Genomic DNA, 6000 nt, shown 5'->3' with positions numbered 1-6000 from the left:
AATAAATGGCACCTTATCAGAGACCACTGTAACATCTCTTTAGAAGAATTTTTAAGTCTTTTAGAGTTTGTATTTGAAAATAGTTATTTCACTTTCAATAATATATATTACAAACAAATCTATGGTCTTGGAATGGGTAACTGTCTATCACCTATATGTTCTGATCTGATTATGTCAGAATTACAGAAATATTGTATGGGGAAAATAAAATTTAGGTTACCATTTTTTAAAAGATTCGTTGACGACATTGCCACGTGTATTCCAAAAACTGAAATAGAAAACATAAAAAGTACATTTAACAGTTTCCACCCTAAATTACAGTTCACTATAGAGTGTGAAACAAATAACAAACTTCCATTTCTAGACATTCTATTAATCAGAACAGAAGATAATACAATCATCACTGATTGGTATAACAAACCCACTTTCTCTGAGAGATTTCTTAACTACCAATCAAATCACTCATTTAAACAAAAATTAAACGCAATTAGCAACCTAAAATCCCGCGCAATAGCCTTATCTCAGTCCAGTTTTCATAAAAAAAATGTTAACAAAATTAAAGATATTTTACTAAAAAACAATTTTCCTCATAAACTATTAAACAAAATCCTAAACAACAACCCTACACCTATTAAAGTCAAAGAAAACCAAAAACCAAAAGTCAAAGGTTTGTCTGAAAGGCTATCAGGAGTTGTTTCTGATGATGAAGTCAGAATAGCGTTCAAAAATGAAAATACCATCAACAAATACTTCTCAAAACTCAAAGATAAAACACCAAATGAGTTACAAAGTGGCGTGGTTTATAAAATACCCTGTTCTGATTGTCAAGGTCTGTATGTGGGTCAAACGGGCAGGTACTTAAAAACCAGAATTAGCGAACACGAAAGAAGCGTAAAACCAACGAACTACGCAGCATTTGGGAAGACTGCTCTAGCAGAACACTCCTTCAATCAACAACACCAATTTGATTTTAACAGCACTCGGATCATTGGCAGAGAATCAAATTATAAAAAAAGAATTTTACTAGAAATGGTTAATATAAAAAAGTATAAAGAAAGCATTAATAAAAAACAAGACACCGATGATCTAAATGCAAGTTACTATAATTTAATTAATTTACTACCAAAAAGATAAAACTAAAACATAAAATTTATTTTTGTCAAAGAGTGTATGTCCCAAATTTAGATCACACAGTGTATTAACAAATTAAGTTTCTGGTTTTGAACGTATAGATACATACATCTTCATTATCTACTAATCCTTAACTTATCAACATAACATTGAATCATAAAAATTAAATAAATAAACGCTCGGAAGAATAAAAACATTTGTTTCTTGGCTTATTGTTGATTCTAGTTTGCCCACAATAATACCTACAATTTAACCCATGTTAAAAATAATTCTACGCTCCTATTATAAATGTGTTTTAATTATAACTTAAGAAACCTAGACTTAGGTAAGAGGTGTAATGTATTAAAAAAAAAAACAATAATTTTATACTTTATAAAAAAATTTTAACGGATTGTACCTAAATGTAATTTTAACTGTGTCGTGGTTTTTGTTTTTTTGTAACTTAAAGAACATTTATTTTAATAGTGTTTTTTATGTACTTGAAATTACTTTGTTTTATCTCTGTAATTACTTGAATCCATTTCAGTGTCCTGAGGATGACTTAATATAAGTCGAAACGTCGACATTTAGGTAAACAGGTTTCTGTTTTATTTCTGACCCCACCCAACAATCCTCCGCAATATTTTTTAAAATATTTATTTCTGCATTTGTATCAATGTGTACCGCTATAGTGGTACAATTTGAAATATTAATAAGGTAGTTTACAATGAAACACATTGGAATAAATATATTAATACAAAAAATCTTTATGTTTTTACGTTTATATCAGCGTACAATCATATTGTTAAACTCTAATCCAAATTTATAATAAGAAGAAAGCCTTTTGTTCTTTGCATTTACAGGTTTCGATAATAACATAACGAAATCCGATTTCAGTCCCGTATGAATATCAGGAACATCCGGAAAGTAAAATGAATTGGACACCTTAGCACTTCTTCTTAAATATGAAATTTTAAACTCATTAGAATTTATGACTTCCAAAATTTTAGCGACATAGTGGATGTTATTTTCAAATTTCACTAATACAAATGAGTCTTCTAAAATTGCAGTTGTTTCGGTAACTGCAGTAATCGTGTCATCTTTCTGTTCCTCCATCATATGATATTGGAGATTAGCTAAGGTTAATTCATTATCCGAAGAGTCCGCTAACTGTAACTCTGAACTTTCAGATTCCGTTTCTGATTCACTCTCACTTGTCTTTTTCTTTTTACTTTGTACGTCCTTTTTATACTCTTTCTTGTCTAAAATTTTCGATATATTTCGCTTTACTTTTGTCACTGTCTTAATATTTGGGATTTAATTTTTTTCTGTTGTGTAAGAAAGCTCTTTCATTTCCGGCGTGCTGGTTAAAATAACACTTTTCTTCGATTTCCGTCTTTGATTTGAATTTTTCCTGGGCGCAGCCTTTGGGAATCCTCGAAACTCAAATGGCGCAGTAAAGGAACTCTCTGATGTCGACGCTATTTCAAACGTTGAGTTTTCCTCATCTAGTCCACATTCCCTAATTTTCGTTGCACTAGATAAATCAGCGCTGGAGGCAGCTGCAGTGCTTGTTGACGATATATCATTAATAATGGTAGCTTGTATTACCACCATTCCTTTTTGTGTATCGTCGTTTTCTAAATCATCTTTTTGTCTGTCAGTAACCGAGGATGAAAGAAAATCAGCTTCCATAAAAATATTTTTGTTAAACGGCTAGATTCCTGTAGATTTCAAACCGTTTATAATATTTTCAGGAGTCATAGATTTTGAGTGAGCTATACCGACACATTCTGCAATTTGGTATAATGTCGTCATAGGAACTCCAGGATGGTTAAGAAGCCTCGAATCAATTGCACCGTTGTAAAAATTTTTGAAAGAAAAAAATACTGACTTATCTAAAGGCTGCATCTTGTTGCTTGTGTGTGGAGGTAGGGTTAAAATGATGATTATGCCATTCGATTTTGCTTTTTCTTCTATCTCCAAAGACATATGTGTTTCGTGATTGTTATATATTAATAGACATGGATTTTCTTTCGTAGTAGAAGTATACTTAATAAAATGATCTATTACTTGGGTGAAAAGGTCTGCGGTCATCCAGCCACTTGGATTGGTTAGTCCTAACGTTCCTGGCGGTGCGCTATTTAACATGAGGTTATTAAATTTTTTACGTGGGAAAATAATTGCTGGCGGTAGAAATGTTCCATCTGCTCGAATTATTGCACAAGTAGTAGCTAGTAATCCTCTTTCGGCACTTGTGCACTGGTTTAACTGCTTAACCCCTTTTTGTGCTACTATTTTATGAGGCCGATGGACGGTTGTTGTAGCCGTTTCATCTAAATTATATATTCGGATATCTTGAACAACTGATGGGTGTTATAATAATAATAAATAATAAATAATCTCTTTATTTTAGGAAAATATACAACATAATACTTGCCTAAGACTAGACACACAATTACTTTTAAAAAGTTGTGCGTGTGTCTATATACTCATCAATTAATAAATATACATATAAGCAGAAAATGCTTTTTATTTGTCGTTAGTCGGAACAATAGAAAATGAGAAAAGAACAAGCAATTCTACGTACATACCTATTGTGATAAAATATTATAAATAATCTATATTACTGTCAGAAGTATATCTTTTTGAAGGTTTAGTAGCCATGAATTAACTTTCCGTTTAATTTTAGAGAATGGTTTATTTCTTAGTTCCTGAGGCAATTGATTGTATATTTTGGGAGCTAAGAAGACTATACTTTTCTGAACTGCGGTATAATGCACTGGAGTTGATAAGATCATTGATTTACTTTGTGCAAATCTAGTTGCAATTGAGTGGGTTGATGTATTAATGTTAATTTTCTGGTTACTAAGGAGTCTAATTATTGATTTTAAATATAATTTAGTAATGGTAAGTAATTTAGATTCCTGGAATAGTAACTCGGTATGATGCATTATATTTTTTAAAAGAGATATCTTTATAATTTTTTTTGGGTAATTTCAAGAGGATTCAAGAAAGTTTTACTGGCGGCTCCCCAGATACAAATTCCATAGTTAATAATTGATTCTACTAAACCTTTGTAAATATTTAGTATTGTTTTACGTGACAAACATTGTCTTAATATATAGAATTTATACATGTTTTCTAAGTTTACCACAGATATATTGCACATGTATCTCCCATTTTAGATGCCTATCAAAGTAGACACCCAAATATTTCATTTCGACCACTGCACTAATCCGCACACAATTACAAGTTTTCATATTCCTACAATCATTGTCGTGAATTTTAATAGTCTCAAGGTCATAAGGTAATCCTGCTTTTGCCATGGAGTGACAAATGAAATGAGTCTTGTCAATATTAAGAGATAATAAACTAAAATCCAGCCATTTTTTAACCTCAACAAGAGCTTGTTCGGCCTTTTGAAACACTTCATCCCACGTGCCACCCCCAACCATGGGAGCTGTATCATCAACGTAACAGACAACTTGCACACTTGTTATTACCGAAAATATACTATCCATATAGAGAGTGAACAATATTGGACCAAGGACCGTGCCCTGTGGCACACCACACCTCACTGGTATTTTACTACTGTGAATCTCGCCTATCTTAACTTGCTGGTAACGATTTTCAAGAAATGATTTTAATAAATTTAATGGTATTCCTCTTATACCTTTAGCTTCTAAGCGTTCCATCAAGATGTGGTGCGGCACAGTATCAAAGGCCTTAGCCAGGTCCAGGAAGATTGTCATACATTTTGTATTGGTGTTAAAAGCATTTATTATGTCATCAGCTACCCTGACTAAAGCATCCTCAGTTCCCATTCCCGTCTTAAAACCATATTGATTTGCATTAAGTAGGTTATTTTTATCAATATAATTACATAATCTCAATTTAATACATTTTTCTACAACTTTACTTATGCTGTTGGTGAGAGCTATGGGTCTGTAATTTTTTAACTCATCCCTTGGGCCTGATTTATGAAGTGGTATAACGATTGTATTTTTTAAAATTTCAGGGTAAACTCCAGACCCAAAGATAGTATTTACCAGATGTAAAAGAGGCACTATCAAGTATCTGTTATAATTCTTAATAAAATTATTAGATATGCCATCATCAACATTTGAATCACTATTTCCCAAAGATCCAATTATAGTAATAAGTTCACTTTCGACAATAGGTTTAAGAAAAAAACTACTTTTACAGTTTTTTTGAAGATTAATAACATAGTTTTGAGGTTTTTTTATTTTAGCGGCTAGTGTTTGCCCCACTGTACTAAAGTATTTATTAAATTTCTCTGATATTTTTTGATCTGTTGTTACCAAACCTGACTCCCCCATTACACTAGTTACTTTCGGCTTAGCTGAGTTTTGATTAGTGTCATATTTTATGTTATTCCACAACTCTTTTGGGTTTTGTTTCCATGTTTCAAAAATTTGCCTAAAATATACAGCTTTAGCTTTACTCAGTATTTTTGTCAAAATTTTTCTGTAATTTAAATTATTTGGGTTTAAAGCTGATATCTTTTTTAAACTATCTCTTTCTCTTATACACCTTAATAAATTACCCGTCAACCAAGATTTCTTCTTTCTATATTTACATTTAATATAAGATTCTTTTGTAGATAAACTAATGTATGATTTTAATTTTTCAATAAATAAGTGGGCACATTTACTTGGTTCTTTTTCTTCAAGAATACTTCCCCAGTTTTCTGATCGAAGAAATACATTTAATTTTTAATCATCAAGTTTTTTTATATATTTATTTACACTAGAGTTTTTTTCTTTTAAAATGATATTTAGCAAAATAGGGAAGTGGTCTGAATGTCCACCTCTGAGAATACTCCCATTAGTTTTTTTTTATGTTTTTATAAAATAATGATCTAAA

The 6000-nt window shown here is 31.2% G+C and overlaps 1 long non-coding RNA gene across 1 annotated transcript; it reads left to right on the top strand.

Annotated features, from left to right (window-relative positions):
- Positions 1-4248: 4248 nt before the first annotated feature.
- On the top strand, positions 4249-5224 carry LOC126744390 (uncharacterized). The gene is made up of 2 exons (XR_007663141.1): positions 4249-4969; positions 5132-5224. It is a non-coding gene; the product is annotated as an uncharacterized LOC126744390 (long non-coding RNA).
- Positions 5225-6000: the final 776 nt, after the last annotated feature.

The sequence above is a fragment of the Anthonomus grandis genome, chromosome 1 (assembly GCF_022605725.1).
Source record: "Anthonomus grandis grandis chromosome 1, icAntGran1.3, whole genome shotgun sequence".
NCBI lineage: Eukaryota > Metazoa > Arthropoda > Insecta > Coleoptera > Curculionidae > Anthonomus > Anthonomus grandis.
Note: the sequence above shows the minus strand (reverse complement) of the source record. Positions and strands in the feature narration are given on the sequence as shown.